This window comes from Haemorhous mexicanus, chromosome 15 (genome assembly GCF_027477595.1).
Source record: "Haemorhous mexicanus isolate bHaeMex1 chromosome 15, bHaeMex1.pri, whole genome shotgun sequence".
NCBI lineage: Eukaryota > Metazoa > Chordata > Aves > Passeriformes > Fringillidae > Haemorhous > Haemorhous mexicanus.
In genome coordinates this window covers 3,200,863-3,218,669 of record NC_082355.1, presented here as the reverse complement: position 1 = coordinate 3,218,669, position 17,807 = coordinate 3,200,863, and positions in this window count along the sequence as shown.

Here is a 17,807-nt window from a genome sequence, read left to right as displayed (position 1 = left end):
TTCCATTTGGCAAGCTCTCAGCTCAAATCAGCACAGCATTGTCTCCTGAATATCTGCTCTGGGGCATCTTAGGGAATAGCCACCTTTGATGGGAAGGCTCAATTTTGATACATTAGGTTTAGAGAACACAAAAGGGCTGCACTTACTGCAGGAATAAATCTCTTTTATTTTTCTCAGATCTCTGACTTTGAGCCATCAACATTTTATACTCAGAGAGAAACTTCATGTGCCCCAGAGAGGAACTTCATCCCTCTCCTCTCCTCTCCTCTCCTCTCCTCTCCTCTCCTCTCCTCTCCTCTCCTCTCCTCTCCTCTCCTCTCCTCTCCTCTCCTCTCCTCTCCTCTCCTCTCCTCTCCTCTCCTCTCCTCTCCTCTCCTCTCCTCTCCTCTCCTCTCCTCTCCTCTCCTCTCCTCTCCTCTCCTCTCCTCTCCTCTCCTCTCCTCTCCTCTCCTCTCCTCTCCTCTCCTCTCCTCTCCTCTCCTCTCCTCTCCTCTCCTCTCCTCTCCTCTCCTCTCCTCTCCTCTCCTCTCCTCTCCTCTCCTCTCCTCTCCTCTCCTCTCCCCTCCCCTCCCCTCCCCTCCCCTCCTCTCCTCTCCCCTCCCCTCCCCTCCCCTCCCCTCCCCTCCCCTCCCCTCCCCTCCCCTCCCCTCCCCTCCCCTCCCCTCCCCTCCCCTCCCCTCCCCTCCCCTCCCCTCCCCTCCTCTCCTCTCCTCTCCTCTCCTCTCCTCTCCTCTCCTCTCCTCTCCTCTCCTCTCCTCTCCTCTCCTCTCCTCTCCTCTCCTCTCCTCTCCTCTCCTCTCCTCTCCTCTCCTCTCCTCTCCTCTCCTCTCCTCTCCTCTCCTCTCCTCTCCTCTCCTCTCCTCTCCTCTCCTCTCCTCTCCTCTCCTCTCCTCTCCCATTAATATCTTTATTGAATGAATCTGTTTCTGGGTCAATGACACTTTAGCACTTGAAATGCAAAATTAGGAGCTCATCCAAGGGACTTCAGGGTCTCCACAAGCACTCCCACATGTCAATGGGAGCTAAAACCATTTATTTCCTAGCAAAAGGCCTGGAAGAAGCTCCAGGATCCCAGCATGGGGTGCAGCAGGATATCACAATTTGAGCAGGCACTGAGATGAAGTTGCAGTGTGGGCTGCTGGCAGCTCCTCTCTGGTGCCTGCTGGCCTGGCCCTGTCAGTACCACTGAGAATTTTTCATAGCTGCTGGTTAGATAGCAAAAGATAATTTGTCAACAGTCTCACTCCAGAATATTGTTGGCATTTTATTTCCCAGCAATACACATGGACACCATTTATTGCTCCTTTTTTTTTTAATTATTCCTCCCCTTTTTTTCACCCCTAAAGTTTTTAATGAGTAGTTTTCTTTTCAGAACTCATTTTTCCTGAAGGCTTAATATTGTGCTGCTCTCAGGATTAGGAAGAAGGTGATCTTAATTTGGAGCTGCCATTTCTTTCCTCCAGTGCTCCTGTATTTATTAGTGCTGGGAAACACAGTGAAGCAGGTTCAACATTATTTATCATCTCAAAGGATTGTTTTGTTCAACTTAGGGTGTGATAAAAGTTAATGGCATTGAATTGTTTCCTCCCCAGCTCCTAGCTTTTCACATGATTTAGGGAATTAGTTTTTCTTCTGGACCTTATTTTTCTCCTGACACAGCCTGCATTTCTCAGGAAAAGATTAAAAAAAGTGTTATGGATGATGGAAATCCTTGGGGGCCCATCACAGGAAAATGCTTCAGGAACTGAAAAGCCAACTATGATGATGGCCTTCATTTCTCTGCTCTTTGGTGGCAGCATTTCTGCTCTTGTTACAGTTTTATATATACTTTTCTTTTCAATATAGATATCACTTCCCTGGCACTGTTGTTATGTTACTTTGGTCAAGGGAGATCATCCTTCTAACACAGGGCTTAGATCCACTCAGGCTGAACCCCTGGGAGCTCAAATCTTTTTTAGGGTGGCAGAAAGTAGCCAGGCTGGGAGAAGTGTCTTCCAGATATGGAGTTACAAGAAAGAGAATGAAGCTCCCTTTAAGAAGCAGTAAATTCTTTCATTTTCAAAATCTCCCACCACAAAACAAACAAACAAACAAACAAACAAACAAAAAAAAACTAAAAAAAAGAAAAAAGGCTAAATATATATTTTTACTTTCCATTGACTTAGTTGCTTTTGCAAAGTGAAGCTAACAAGGAGAGGCATTGCTGGAAACAAAAGGCAGTGATTTGTCACTGACAGTTCATCGTTAATTGGAATCTTATTTGGTCTGAAAGATTGAGGGGAGAGTAATGAAAGGAGACTGAAATGAAAAACCCAAAGTGAATGCAGGAAAATAAATCACAACTCCCACACACAGCCACGACTGCAGGAGGCAAAAATCATCCTCTGGATCTGTGGGAGAGGAGCAGCCACTGACCACGCAGACAGAGGCAGACAGAAAAGGCTATTTCAGTCCTGAGCACTGGAAATTTGGGGTATCAGGTCTGTCCTTGTCTGGAAATACTCTGGAAATTTGGGGTATCAAGTCTGCAAATACTCTGGAAATTTGGGGTATCAGGTCTGGAAATACCCTGGAAATTTGGGGTATCAGGTCTGCCTTTGTCTGAAAATACTCTGGAAATTTGGGATATCATGTCTGCCCTTATCTGGAAATACCCTGGAAATTTGGGGTATCAGGTCTGAAAATACTCTGGAAATTTGGGATATCATGTCTGCCCTTGTCTGAAAATACTCTGGAAATTTGGGATATCAGGTCTGGAAATACTCTGGAAATTTGGGGTATCAGGTCTGCCTTTGTCTGGAAATACTCTGGAAATTTGGGGTATCAGGTCTGGAAATACTCTGGAAATTTGGGGTATCAGGTCTGCCTTTGTCTGGAAATACTCTGGAAATTTGGGATATCAGGTCTGGAAATACTCTGGAAATTTGGGGTATCAGGTCTGCCTTTGTCTGGAAATACTCTGGAAATTTGGGATATCAGGTCTGGAAATACTCTGGAAATTTGGGGTATCAGGTCTGCCTTGGTCTGGAAATACTCTGGAAATTTGGGGTATCAGGTCTGGAAATACTCTGGAAATTTGGGGGTATCAGGTCTGCCTTTGTCGGGAAATACTCTGGAAATTTGGGGTATCAGGTCTGGAAATACTCTGGAAATTTGGGGTATCAGGTCTGCCTTTGCCTCCTGCCTTGTGCAGCTTGGGACAGCCCCAAGCCAGGACAAAGCCCCTTGTTACACATTTCCATAAAGAGAAAAGGTGGAAAGAGAAAGAAAGGCAACATCCACAACCAAAGCAGAGTATGTGACTTGTCAGCTCAAAGTGGGGTTTTTTGCTAAGAAAAGGTTTATTTTGTGAGGAAGGTTTGGCCAGGGCTATCAGTGAGGGTTATCAGTCAGTGGACTTTCCTGTCTCTCAGGGACACATAGGAATGTTCCTCATGTTCAGGAGAAACTTCCTTGGCATCAGTTCCTGCCCCTTCCTCTAACTCCTTCAGTGTTTTGGATCATTGCTGCTTTGCTTCTCTTCCATCCCACCACCCTTAATGGTATCAGTCCTGAGGAAGCTGCCTTCATTTTCACATCTTTTCTCCTTTCTTTGTCTTTTATTTGTCATTTCCACTGGGATCAGCCCCTGCTGTCCCTCAGGCTGCAGTGCATGTCTGGCCTGATCACATCAGAATTTCAGCCAAGTGCTTCCCTGCTCCCTCCCACGAGGCTCCTGGTGCTTCAGAAGAGCTCACCAATGTCCACATCTCTGTTTTTAAGTCTTCCACTTGCTGGGATGCTCTAAAAAAATCTTACCAGATTAGATATCAAGGTTGCTATTTATCCCACAGGTGTGCTTGTGTCAACCTTAACTGTGCCCATTAACCACTAAGAGAAAAAGGCACAATTTTTCCATTTTGCACTAAATTAGAGCTGGCTTTCTGACCAAGAGACTCACAGGAAAGGAAGGTTCTCCTGCAGAGAAGTTACAAAAGATATGAGAAGAAAGCAATTTGAGTGAACTGGCTTCTACACAAATGAATTGCTTAAATGATGAATAAAGCAGCTTTTGAATGGATCAGCTTCTGGAAATCCAAAACTGCCATTCTTCTGCCTTTGCAATACTTGCAGGAAGAAGCTACTTAAAATACAAGCAATTTTTCAAATGTGAAAAAGGAGGGAAAACATTCTTTTGTTTTCATAAACACTTTTCTATTACCATTGTTTTTTGCTATTCTTGTTTGCTGTCCTGTGTGTTTGCAGCCCTTAAAACCCTACTGAAAAATCTCATTCACATTTTATGAGAGATTAGCTGGAGACACAAGACCTGCACTAACCTCCCTGCCTGGGAGGTTGTGTTTCAGCTCAGGCTTTTTGTTCTTTCCACAAGGAAAATGCAGTCAGAAAAGCTGATCTGGGTTTGAGTTTGAAGAATTGAAGTTGGCCTTTCTTCTTCCATCAGCCTCACAGTCAGGAGGATTTAAAACTGCCATGAGTGGGAACAGAAGTGCCTCCAAATTTCCAAATCTGAGCAGGCTGAGTGGGTTTGAGCAGCCACCAATATTCAATATTGTCCAGTGCAGCCAATTGCACACAATTCTGCCTAAAAAAGCAGTGTTAAAGAGCAAAATCAGAGTAGGGGAACTGTGTGCTGATCACTCCTACACTGGGACTCCAAGTCATCCAAGAAATGTGAGATTCAGCAGCTTTGCCTTTGAATCCCTGAAACCAAACCAAGAAAACTTTCTCAGGATAAGAAAAAAGCATCATCAAAGTTTCCAAAGTGACAAACAAGCACAGCTCTTTCATTAGATTCTGCAGCTACCTGAGGTAAACTTGCACTAGAGGCAAAGATTTGGCTGTATTTGGATGTTCTAGTGCCACATCCCATCCTCCTCATTTCTAATAACTGATAAATAAATCAGAACTCCTCAGGGGAGACTTTGGAGAATTGTGGAAATCAACTCACCTTTCCTGGAGAAGAATGGATGACAAATTTCTGTCTTTTCTGTCTGCAATACAAAACATAGAGGTGTTTAGGATGCCACAGTCACAGTCCTTTAACCCTTGCAGGGTCATAAACACAGAAATTTTCCTTCTGCCATGGCTTGTACCTGTCAGCTCCGTGGCCCCCACTGAGATGGCACCTGCAGGATCATGTTCTCATTGAGTTGAATCTAATATAATTGTAAAAATATTGGGTCAAAACCCTGCTCTGGTGCAGGGCAGCCTCATCCCCCTCAGGACTATCAAACCTATTTCCACATGATCTGGGGAAAGGAGGAAAAAGATCCTGTTTCTCCCCACAGCTCCATGACATAACTGTGCTGACTTAAGGCAAAAATCTGTGAGTTTTTCTCCCAAAGTGCCACTGAATTACCTGGGATTGATTCACTGCCCACTTGGATAAAAGGCTGGCAGAGAGGGATGGAGTTGATCAAGGTCTTCAGGCAGAGGAGCCTAAATATCTGTAACAGGGATATAAACATGGAATGTAAATATTCCTGGTGTGTAAATGTGGGCATACACATGTCCCTGAACATGGATATTTGTCACCTGCTCACTGCACACAGCCCAGCTCCTACACCTGTGCTGGGGCTCCTTTTCCCATCCTCTGGGTTTCTCTCCTGCAGGATCCCTCATTTGAGGAATGTATTGTCCTGAGGCCAGGGTTAAAGGCTGCAGAACACCTTGGGTGAGTAATCTGGAGCAGCAGCCTGAGCTGCTGTGGAGAGCTGCAGGAGGTTTTGAAAACACAGCCCCCAAACAGACACATCTCTAACATCCCCAGCATTTCTAATTAAGTCACTGATGGAAGTAAATTTTGCCTCAAAGCTGGTTTCATAATCAATCTCCAACTAACAGCGCTGCACCTTCCAGAATTTTTTACCATCTGAGAAAAGAAATGGTTATTAGAGGAATAGTGTGACCTTCAAATCTTTTCAGAGCTTTGCAATCATGAGCAGGAGTGTGCAAGGGTTCAGCAAATCTGCTCCTGCCTGTTTCCTGCTGTGCTGCAGTCTTGCTAATCAAGTGTAATTAAGATGAAAAAAAGAAGCAGCAATACAATACCATACACACAGAAATAGTAATCAGGGTGGCAGCAAAGTCACTTTTATGCAGGGGTTTGTTTCACATGCAGCACTGAATGCTCCCAAGCTGCTGCTCACATGAGTAATGTTCATGGAAACGATCCCCTGGTTTTTCTGGGATTACCTGGCTGAGGAAGGATTGCAGAATGCTCTGTGAACTCCAACAGACACCTGGTTCTGCCACAAATGCAGTTTTCACCTTGTGATTCTTGCTATACCAAGTGACCAATTAAGATTTTAATTTATTTGCTTCTTTTTGATTAGGTGACATTCGCCAGATGAGCTGCAGGAAAATTGGTGATTGCTGCTGATAGCTGGTTCTGGGTTCTGAAGAATTCCCATAAAAGCCAAAAAAACTCCCATGAGCATTGATGAACACAAATGTAACTGAGTATTTTTGGTATCGTTTATTTTTCTTCAGATTTGCTAATAATACCAAATGACAATAATAAATATTTTAATTTAGCAGTGGCATTAATCATCACCTTCACCCTCATCTCACGTCAGTGCTGACATTCAAACAGTGCTGATGATTTAGCAGAATCATTCTGGATCTACACTCACATTCCCCAATGAACCAGCTCTATTTCAACAAAACACATTTCTCTTTAAACCCCACGGGATGGGACCCTCCAGAAGGGAAAATTTACTTGGTTTTAGGAGATGTTATTTCTGAAACTTTCCTCTATTCTGTGTGCAACCCGAAAAATCTCAGTGCTCACTGAAGTTGCTTTTTTAATAATGATTTCTGTTTCACAGTTTGCATTGGTTTTTTTTCTTTCTGTGATGGGTGACCACAGAAATTCACACAAAGAAAGCAAAAGCTTTAGAATAATGGCTAATAAAGTGAAAAGTGAAGGTTTCTAGAACTATATTTAAAATGAAGATTTCTAGAACTGTATTTCTGTTTAATAGAATAGGAAAACAGCCTGCCATATATTTAAACTTTTCAATCAGGGTAGCTGTTTTGCTCTTTATAAAAAAAAGAGATAAATTAGGCAGTTTTAATTAAGCTCATCTCATTTTCATAATCCTCCTTCTCACCCACACTGTGGTGGAAGGTCAGAGAAGTAACTGTGGAGGAACACGGCACTGCAAGAACAAATTCTAATTATTGCAGAGGAAAGTTAAACCCTTTTCTTTTCAAACACATTTTTTTTTTCCTTTTCTGCTTTATTTTGAGAGTAATTTCTCAGTGCTATTCCTCTGTTTTCCCCCGAGGCAGTTTGTGCTGGTGGATGGCACGAGGCTGGGGGATAACAGCAAAATGCAAACAGGGGGGTGCTGACAAATGCAGCATTATCAGTACTGAGAAACTGCTCCCAGGATTGACATTCCCATTCCCCACAGACTGAAATCACCATTCCCAGAGCTGGGATCACTGAGCTGAGCCAGACCTGTCCTTTCCAGGGATGTGCAGCCTCAAAATCCCACTTTTCACCCCAATTCCACGGCCCTGCAGGGATCTCTGGACACAGATGCATTCCACAGGCATTCAGCTCCAGGCATAAATAAATATAAATTAACCTGACTTTTCTGTATTTGGTGCTTTATTTATGAGGCAGTTTTTAATAAGGTTGTATTATCACAAAACATTATTACAGATAATCTTTTTTATCACTCCAGCCTGTCATATGAGGCTGTCTGGGCTCAGGTTTCATTTCACAGCTCCCCTAACAATGACTGAAATCCTGGTGTGTGCTCAGCACTGACCACCTTGGTTTTTCATGGAGCTATCAGAGGAGGAGGTCTGCCCTTAAAGGAAAGCCCCAGAGGAGCTCAAATCCCTGCCTTGTCTGTGGGTCCAACACAGAATTAAAACAGAATTAAAACAAACTGACAGAATTAAACACAGACTTTTGTCTGTGGGTCCAACACAGAATTAAAACAGAATTAAAACAAACTGACAGAATTAAACACAGACTTTTGTAGGTCGTGGTGCTGAAGAAATCATTGCCTTGCTTTGCCTGATTTACCTCTTACCTAATATTTTGTTGGTTTTTTTTTCCCCACATAAAACTGTGCTTTTAAGAACTCCTCAGATGTTTAACTGAGTTGTTTTTTTGCAGAAAGATTAGAAAAAACCTGCCAGTGAGCAACGAGGTGGTGCCCCTTTTTGCAGTGATGGATAAGCCTTGCCCAGCAATGCCAGGACCCCTCGAGGCAGAGGAGCTCAGGGGGAGCAGCTTGAAGAGAGAATGAGCCCAGGCAGCAGCTCTGGGCACCTGGATGAGGTCTGCAGGTCTGTCCCTTCCTTGAACTCACTTAAACTCAGCTTTTCCCCCTCCCCTGGCATTATTTCCTGCTTGCTAACATCTCTGCCATGCACATTTGGCAGCTCTTTCACACCACTGAAGTTAAAGGATGGTTTAATCTTCCCTGTGAGAAGACACTCCAAAGCTTGCAAAGTTCACTGCACTTGTGTGCCCTTCCTCCTTTTCATCAAAAAGCAAGGAATATTTTTTTTTTACACCTTAGAAGGCTTTTCAAGGTCTAGTAAACAATGCAGACTAGTTTAAACCCACACAGAATAGGGAAGAGCCCCCTGCCTTGCTGACATTTACTCTGAGGCAGAGGATTTGAGGTAAAATAATTCCTGCATGCTCCTGCAGCAGGCAGCACGTCCTGAGCCCTCAGCAGGGCTCAAGGCTCCCCTGGAATTGGTCCATCCTGACCACCTGGACCAGGGAAGAGCAGCAGCCCAGCCCAGCCCTGAACTCTCCCTAACACCAAAAGGATAATTGCAGGCTTCAAAACCACTGAGAGCTTGGGGAAATTGAGACAGACATCCCAGCCATCCCTCACAGAGCCAGGTCTTTCCAGAATCTGTAATTCTTGAGCTAGGGCAGGGCACAAGCCTTAGCCAGTTTGTCAGTTTGTGTCACAACAATCCAATTCACTCGATGAGGCACCCAAGGGCTTTAATACCTACTTGAGGGGCAGTTTCCATCCCAACATTTTCCCACTGCCCAGGAAGCAGAAATCAGATGGAGCAAGGAGCCCAGAGTGCTGGCAAGTTTTGCAGCAAGCTGTGTTTGCATTAGTGAGGGTAAAAAGGGCTCTGGGAGGAGGCATCAAACATCCTGCTTGTGGCTTTTCCCTCTGTGCTTGCAATTAGCTGGGAGGGGAGCACAGATGTTCTGCAAAGAACTCCCATCCAAATTAAAGATGTAAAATTGTTAGGGTGGCTCTAATTAATTTTCTGCCTCAGTTTTAATGACATCTTTATGTTGAAGCACTGAGCAGGAGGTTCTGAAGTGACTGGACCAAAATTGCTCACTGAATTTTGCTGCATGAAATGAATTTGGCCTGTTCTGATAAGCACATGCAGAGAGGATCCCATTTAATTGAATCCCCAGATTAAAAAATATTTTCCAGAAGACATTACTGTGAAGTCTGGTGTGTTTCTGTTGTTTAATGCTGTTCTAATTTGTCCTAATTTATTCTCATTGTGCTGGTGGAAGATGGAGTGGTTTCACATCACATCTGGAGTGTTTACAGGGATGGATCAGCCAAATCAAATCTGTTTGGCCACAGCAGAGCAGACCAGGAATGTTTTCATCTCACTTTATCTCAGTGCTTGGTTGTACTGGTGAGTGGCTCTTGAGGCAGAGCCCCTCAGAGTGCAGGGCTTGGAGATTCCATGTCCAAAGGTTGGACTTGATGACCCTGGGGGTCTTTTCCAACCTAAATGATTCTGTGATTCTCTAAAAGAAATAATTATTTTTTACTAATAACATTTTTTTAGTTATAAATATTTGTATAATTAACAAAAAATTTGTTATATTGATCTACAATTGTATTTTTTCCCCTAAGAGCCTGTCTGGTTATGTAGAAGAAATGATCCTTGGTGTGTTGGAATATTTGGGTTGTATTGAAAGAACATCTTGACAGGCAAGTTTGATGCTGAGATTGTAATAATTTATACTGACCTGGTACTTGTTGAGAGAAAACTTAAATGTGAAATGTGCTTGGCTTATTCCAAGGTTTTTAAGAAGCAGCTTGCAGTCCCATGGGATTGCAGGGACTGCTTTCAGAACATCAGGAAGGAAAAGGAGCAGCACACTAAAATTTGTTAGGGCAGATTCCGCATCTGTAGAGGCCCAGGATGCTGTGGTTTGCAATAATGGAGAGTTCACACTGTAGGGTGTCACTTTCTCCTGCAGTGCTTAGGAAAGCACACCCATAAAGTTGGTAATTACAGATTATTTACATATTATTAGTTGCACTTCAGGCATTTATGAATTGAAATGTGTCGTTATTCTAACTCAGTATTCCATATTCAAAGGGTGCCTTATCCCTCCTGAAAAATAACCCTTTTTTGTAGTAGTCCCCCACCATGTAACTCAAACATGACTAAGCAACATCTTTTAGCTACAAATCTGAGGGAGGATATGGGAGAGAGACGAGGGCACCCTCACCCTCTTGGCAATCCAATTTTTAATCCAAACAGAAATCCAGGGGTTAATTGAGGAGGTTTATAGAAATAACACAAATAAATGCTCTTGCTCTTAAAATGCCTCAAAGTTTCACTTGAGGTGATCCTTGATCATCGAGAGAAAAATAGCAGTGGCTGTTTTGCCTGGAGCTGGGAAGTCAGTGTTCCCAAAAAAGTGTCAGGGAAAACCAGGGGAGAAGACAGGGAGGTGGAGAGAGGGAAAGCTGCTCTCCCAGAGCCAGCACTGTGCGTGGCTACCAAAAAAAGCTTTGCAGGGCTGGTTAGGGGGAGACATTTCCATGTGTGGAGGGAGGAAATTGGTGCCAGGCAAGCCCGGGAGCATCCACTGCCAGCAGGGAAAGGATGCAGCAGCAGCAGCAGCAGCAGCACAGGCCCTGCAGCTGAATCTGCATTGCTGAGCATGCTGAACATGCAGGAGGAAGCCAGGGGATGGGTCACTGCCTGTGGATGCAGAACTGCACCAAGGGAAATTTGGGTTGGATATTAGGAAGAAGTTTTTTCCAGAAAGGGTGATAAAGTTCTGGAATGGCTGCCCAGGGAGGTGGTGGAGTCCCCATCCCTGGGGGTGTTTAACAAAGCCTGGATGTGGCACTGGGTGCCAGGGTTTAGCTGGGGTGTTGGGGCTGGGTTGGCTCCATGACCTTTAAGGTCTCTTCCAACCTGGTCATTCTGTGAATTCTGTGAATTCTGTGAAATTCTGGCAGGACATTTTTGTTGAGCCCTTGTGTCAAAGCTGGAGAGTTCTCAGGGAGTGGCAGCGCTGGGGTTAAACCCTGCTGCAGCCCTGCCTTGGCTTGTGCCACTTAGCAGGAGAGAGACAGAAAAACCACCAAGGAAATGCTGCAGAAAAACCAAAAAAAAGGTCTTAGGCATTGCTCAGTGCAAGGAGTTGATGAGGAGGGTGCAAGGTTTTCTTTCAAAGCTATTAAACTTTGATTATTATGAGTGGAGGGAAATATTTATCACCTTGTCTTTATTTCTCCTCATTTCATCAAGGAAAAGTGAGATTCTTGGTGGTTTTCTGTCAAAGATTAGGGTGACCATGCTCATTGTGAGGATGAAAAATCTTCTGCTCAGCAGTTACCATTACACAGACACAGGGCTGCAAAGCTGAAAGCTTTGGCAGCAGAAAACTTTGCAGCAGCTTTTTGTTTTCAAGTCAATTTATGCTACAGGCCTTGAAGACAATAATTCTCTGCAGTGCTCACTTTTCCATGCAGAAATGAAAGTTTCTTTAATTAAAATCATCTCAGAGACTTCCCTGGAGGCCCCAGGGCTGCCAGAAGCCTTCAGTGGCAATTTGTGAGGTCCCAGCCAAACCTCTTGCATCTGCAGTATCACATTTCAGGAGATCACTGCTGTTTGCACTGTATCTGCACATCCCAGCAGCTGGATTCTTCCTAACCCCAAAGCTTTTCTTACCTTTTGTCCTCCTCCACAGCATCCTTTAAACCCTTTGGCATTCCTTGGGAATTTGGAAGCCCTCACAAGCAGGCACCCACAACCACATGCAGTACCCTGGACAAATTCCTGGGCTCTCAGACTCTCAAACTGAGTGTTTTCCATCAGATCTAGAGCTGTAAATACATTTTATGGCCACTGAGACCCTGCTGGGGCTGAGTTCCACCAGTCTGAGATTTGGCCTCACACAAACAGCTCCAGAGCCCAGCTGGGCACAAAGGCTCAGGAGGATGCTGTGGCTGACAAGCACGGTGTGGGAAGAGTCCAGAATGACTAAAGAGCCATTTGCCAATGAATTGCTGGTTTTCATGGCTGCCCCAAGGCAGAAGGATCCCAGCTGACGTCTGTGAGCACAATCATTTGACCCAGCCCACAGACACAGATGGGGACTGGGGAACACACGCCAGATCTGCTCAGGAGGCAGATGGAGATGAAATTAAATGATAGCAGCTAACTCACTCTGAACACAGAGCTGGGAGTCAGCTCTGCATATCCTGAGATTCTAACCAGTGAACTCTCAGCTTTTGGAGGCATTTGTCAAAGAAAATGCTGGGAGATTCAGACCCTCCTCCATTTTCACAGGTACCTGCAGCAGGAGGAGTTGGGCACTCGTGGCTCTGGCTGGATTTGCAGCTTTTCTTGCCTCAGCTGCTCAGTGAAACATCACCCCAGTGGCTGCTCTGCTGCTTAGTGCTGCAGTGGCAACAATAAATATCACCACTAAAAGCAAGTGGCTTATTCAAGGAAAAAATGGAAGGGAAAAAACCAGTCTAAAATGTAAAGTGTGGCCCTTTTGCACCTGAGGCACAATTTAGGCCAGTTTAAAGTGCACTACAGGACCTCTCCATCATAAAAGTCTCAACCCCTCTTTTTGTTGTGTTCAAGACACTCTTAATGGAAAGGAATTTCACATTTTTGTGACCAACTCCAGTTATTTTAATTGAGGACTTTGTACAGCATTTGCTGGGCTGCCTGGGAGATCAGTTATCAGCTAATTAATTGTCCTAATGCTACTGCTGTCCCTCTGTCCTTCAGGGGAGGTGGCAGGTTGTGGAAAAAGCTGTTTGCTCCAACAAACCCGAGCAGAGAAAGGGTTCTTTGAGGTCAGGCCACACTTTTGCCATCCCCACAGCACTACACAGAGGTCCCAGTGAAAAGGAAACACTTTGAGAGCTTAGAGGAATATCAGGGAGAAGCTGTTGAGTGAATAAAGCCCCTCTGAGATGCACAAAAGAGGACAGAACTGGCAATTATTTTTGGTAATTATTTTTCCCTAGAAAGGTCCCTTTCTGAAGCACACTCCTTGCTGTCAGAGATTTTAACTCCTGAGAGAACCATGACCTGCTGCATGGTGCAGACATCAAACATCAAACCTTCCTCTGGAATTCTTGAAAGAGTTATTTTTTTCCCACTTAAAAAGGTTTCTGCTTCTCCCCCTCATCTGCTCCTATGTCCCTTTCCTAAAATCACTTCTGACTCAGAGAAAAGCTGGCATCCACTTGGAACTACTGGGGAAAATGGATGGAATTAAGAAGGCACGTTGTTGCTTGTACTGAATCCATAATATGGCAACAGCAACAGGTCATTTTCTTTAATCTGTGGGTGCAACTTCACCTGCTCACACACTTCTGCCCATGAAGCCAAATTTTCTCATAATAAATCTATGGGAGACATCCCCTGACCTGCTCTGGTACAAATGTTTCCTTCTGGAAATAGTGAATGTTCACAACAAACTAAAGAAGAAAGGAAAAGAAACTGGAAGAGAATTTGTGAAGTTTGTTTCTCTGCAGTGGTCCATATAATTATAATTTTATTTCATTTGTTCCTGAGAAAACAGGACCTCAAAGTGTGTCCTCTCTATTTTTTCTTGGTTTTAGGGTACAGAGAGCCAAATGAACCTCAGCCAGCTGCTGTGTTTGCAGCAAGGACACATTTGGCCCAGCCCCTGTATTTACAAGGAGAAACCAGCCCAGTGTGCCCTGCAGATCCAGGGAGCAGAGACAGGAGGGAGAAAGGAGCACAGGAACCAGCCCAGTGTGCCCTGCAGATCCAGGGAGCACAGACAGGAGGGAGAAAGGAGCACAGGAAATCTGCTCTGTACCTTTGGGATGTGTGAGCACTCCCTGCCCATGATGGATGGGCACATCAGTGCAGGCTGGGGAATCCCTCACTGCTGTCACCTCTCCTCCTCACCTGGGCTCTCCTCCCCTGGGGCTGCGGGCTGCTCAGGGCTGGGGGATGCTCCCTGCAGGGCAGGATCCCTCTCCATGGAGAGCCAAAGCTGGGGGAGCAGGGCTGCTCTCTTAGCTGAGCTCCTGGGCCAGCCCCAGCCCAGGGATTTGTCCAGCCTGGCTGGGAGCTCCTTGCAGCAATTCCCATATTCCAGGAGTGGATGAGTTTATTTTTTTCAGGTTGCTTTGTGCCTTTTCCAGCTCAGCATCCCAGCCCTGGAGCTCTTCATCCAGCTTCCCTCACCAGCAGGAAGGAACTGGTGCCCACAGCAGCACCACAAATCAGAGATCTAATCTGGAATTAACACAACCCCCCCAAATAAATCAGTCATAGGTAGCAGATTTATCTGAAATTGTGTGATATTTATCTCAGAACAAATACTTCTACTCTGACATCAGTGTATTGCTTTGAATTTATGTTGGTTTAAAAGCTCTGCAGTAATTAATGGGTCTAATGGGAATTGTACCTTGATTTTTTTTTTTCCCCTGGAGGTTTATTCATTCCCTTCCTTTATTCCTACTGCTCAAGATCTGCACAGGCTTCTGAATAATTTGTATTTGTTATGTTGCAGTGATATAGGATCAGCAGGGAACATCAAGAAGAAACACTGACATGAATTTTCATCAGAATTAATAAATGTATAATGCATTTCTTAGCCTTTTTTTTTTTTTTAATAGAACTATATGTCAGAGCTTGCCTGTTTGTGGAGTTAGGTGAGTGGAAAATGAAGAAAATGAGACTTCCTCCTTTGTGTATTTCTTTCTAACAACTATTCAAGTAAAACAGTTCATATTTTTCTTTTCTGCTTGGGACCCAGGTATGCACAAAGTGGAACATTTCTCCTAATCTCTAAACAGAAAGGTAAAAGGATTGATACAAATAAATTCCCTGAGAAAGAATTACAGGGTTTGAAATATTCAAAAATCTACATCCAATTACACACCAGTTGTAATTTCCTTTTAGAGACTCACCAAGGGTCAAGAACTATATTGCCACAAAATAGGAGCAATTTTTCTTATTCACTTTTGTTTGCTTCCTCAACAGAACAGGATTATGGTATTTTTTGGGTTTTCAGGACAAAGGAGGAATTGAGAATCTGGCTTCATGTTCTTAGAAGGCTAATTTATTATTTTATATTACTGTATTATATAAAAGAATGCTACATTAAAACTATACTACAGAATAGAGAAAGGCTGCAGAGAGAAGGTTTTACAGGACACTAATGAAAAACTGGGGATGACTCTTCAGAGTCTGACACAGCTGGACTGAGACTGGTCCTTAATTAAAAACAACTGACATGTTAGATAAAAAAAAACATTTCATTTGTACTACATTTTAAAACAGCAAACACAAGAAAAGCAATGAAAGAATTATTATTTTCGTTTTCCTTTGGAACTTCTCAGTTTCCCAGGAGGAGAATCCTGGGCAAAGGGATTTTTCCAAAAATCTGACAGCAACCCAGGATTATCAGGGATAGTTTCATTCTTCTTGGGCTGTGTAATAACTTTTATTTTAGAGTGGCTGCTTTCCTGCTCTCACCCTGCACACCTGGAAGGCAGTTTGAAGCTGGCTGGGCATTTAGGGTCAGTGCCAGCCCCGTGCTGACACCTGCACAGGGCAAGCTGCAGGTCCTGAAGGATTCTGGGCACTTTTCCCTGGTGTTTGTTTCACTGGAGCTCTCACAGAACCCTGCAGCTCGTGCCACTCCTCGGTGGGACCAGTCCCAAAGGGGGTTCCTGGAGGAATGGTGACTTCTGCAGGGTTTTGGCTCAGACATTTCCCTGCTGCACTCCCCCCCGATGCCCTAACCTGCAGCACAGGTGAGCAAAGCCCTTAGATCAGAGCTGGAGCTCCTTTTGTGCTCAGATGTCACGGTGCAGTGATGGGACCTGACTGCTGACAGCCCGAGGCTGGATATGAACGCAGCAATCCCCCTCAATTTACATTGCCCCTCTATTATTCTTAATATTGCAGTAGATCAAATTTTTATTTTCTCATATCATGTCCCTTAAAATAGCCACCTTGAGATAAAATCACCACAAAACAAGTATTTCAGTAGCCACAGCATCCAAAACCACTTGACCTACTCAGTGTAAAAATGCAGAAAACCATGGTGCAGCTCATTTTTTTGTGCAAAAAAAAATTCCTAAAAGCCCCAAAAACCCCCCTAAAAATAAACTAAGTAAATAAATTAAATAGATAAACTAAAAAATATAAAAATATAGCTCTCATTGAGAGCTATAGCCAAAGAAATTAACACTATTTAAATTATATGATATGTTATGATAGGATATGATATGATATAATAGAATAAGTACTTGGATAATAGAATTAATTAATAACTAATTATTATAATAATTTCATTACTCAGAATAATATATATTCTATTATTATTATTATTATTATTATTATTATTATTATTATTATTATTATTATTTAATATTATGAAGCAAGAGAGGGGAGGATGGCAGGCAATTTACATTGCCCCTCTATTATTCTTAATATTGCAGTAGATCAAATTTTTATTTTCTCATATCATGTCCCTTAAAATAGCCACCATGAGATAAAATCACCACAAAACAAGTATTTCAGTAGCCACAGCATCCAAAACCACTTGACCTACTCAGTGTAAAAATGCAGATGGTGCAGCTCATTTTTTTGTGCAAAAAAAAATTCCTAAAATCCCCCAAAACCCCCTTAAAATAAACTAAATTAATAAATTAAATAAATAAACTAAAAAATATAAAAATATAGCTCTCATTGAGAGCTATAGCCAAAGAAATTAACACTATTTAAATTATATGATATGATATGATAGGATATGATATGATATAATAGAATAAGTATTTAGATAATAGAATAAATAATAACTAATTATTATAATAATTTCATTACTCAGAATAATATATATTCTATTATTATTATTATTATTATTATTATTATTACTATTATTATTATTATTATTATTATTTAATATTATGAAGCAAGAGGGGGGAGGATGGCAGGCAGCAGAGGAGTGTCCAAGGACTGACTGGGTGCTCTTTAAGCACCCAAACCATCCCATAATTCTGTGATTCCTGTTCCTCAATTTCTTCAGTCAATTTAAGGACTGCTGGGTTTATATTTCAGGAAAGAAGCTGAGGTTTCATATTATGTAAACCTTCAAAGGGAAGGATGGGGAAGATTTCCTGGGACACAGGTGTTTTGAATATATATATATTTATTTGCTTATTTATTTATTTATATAATGGAGATTTCTATATTTCACAGTATAAATAATGATACTGACTTTCATATTTGCATTTTACATCGAAATTACAAGTGTTATATATTTACACAATAAACGGAGTGGATGTATTTATATTTATATTTAAATATAAAATATAAACATGTCTACTGTAAACATGGCACTTGCCCCAGGCTGGTGCAGCAAGAGGAACTCTTTGCATCCTTTCAGAGCTCTTTTTCTCTGATTTTTCCTTTATTTTGTGGTCTCTCCTGCAGGTATCTCACAGTGCTGCTGTGTCAGGCCTCACTGATGCCTTCCTCAGTTTCTCTCATTTGTATCCAGCTCCCAACCT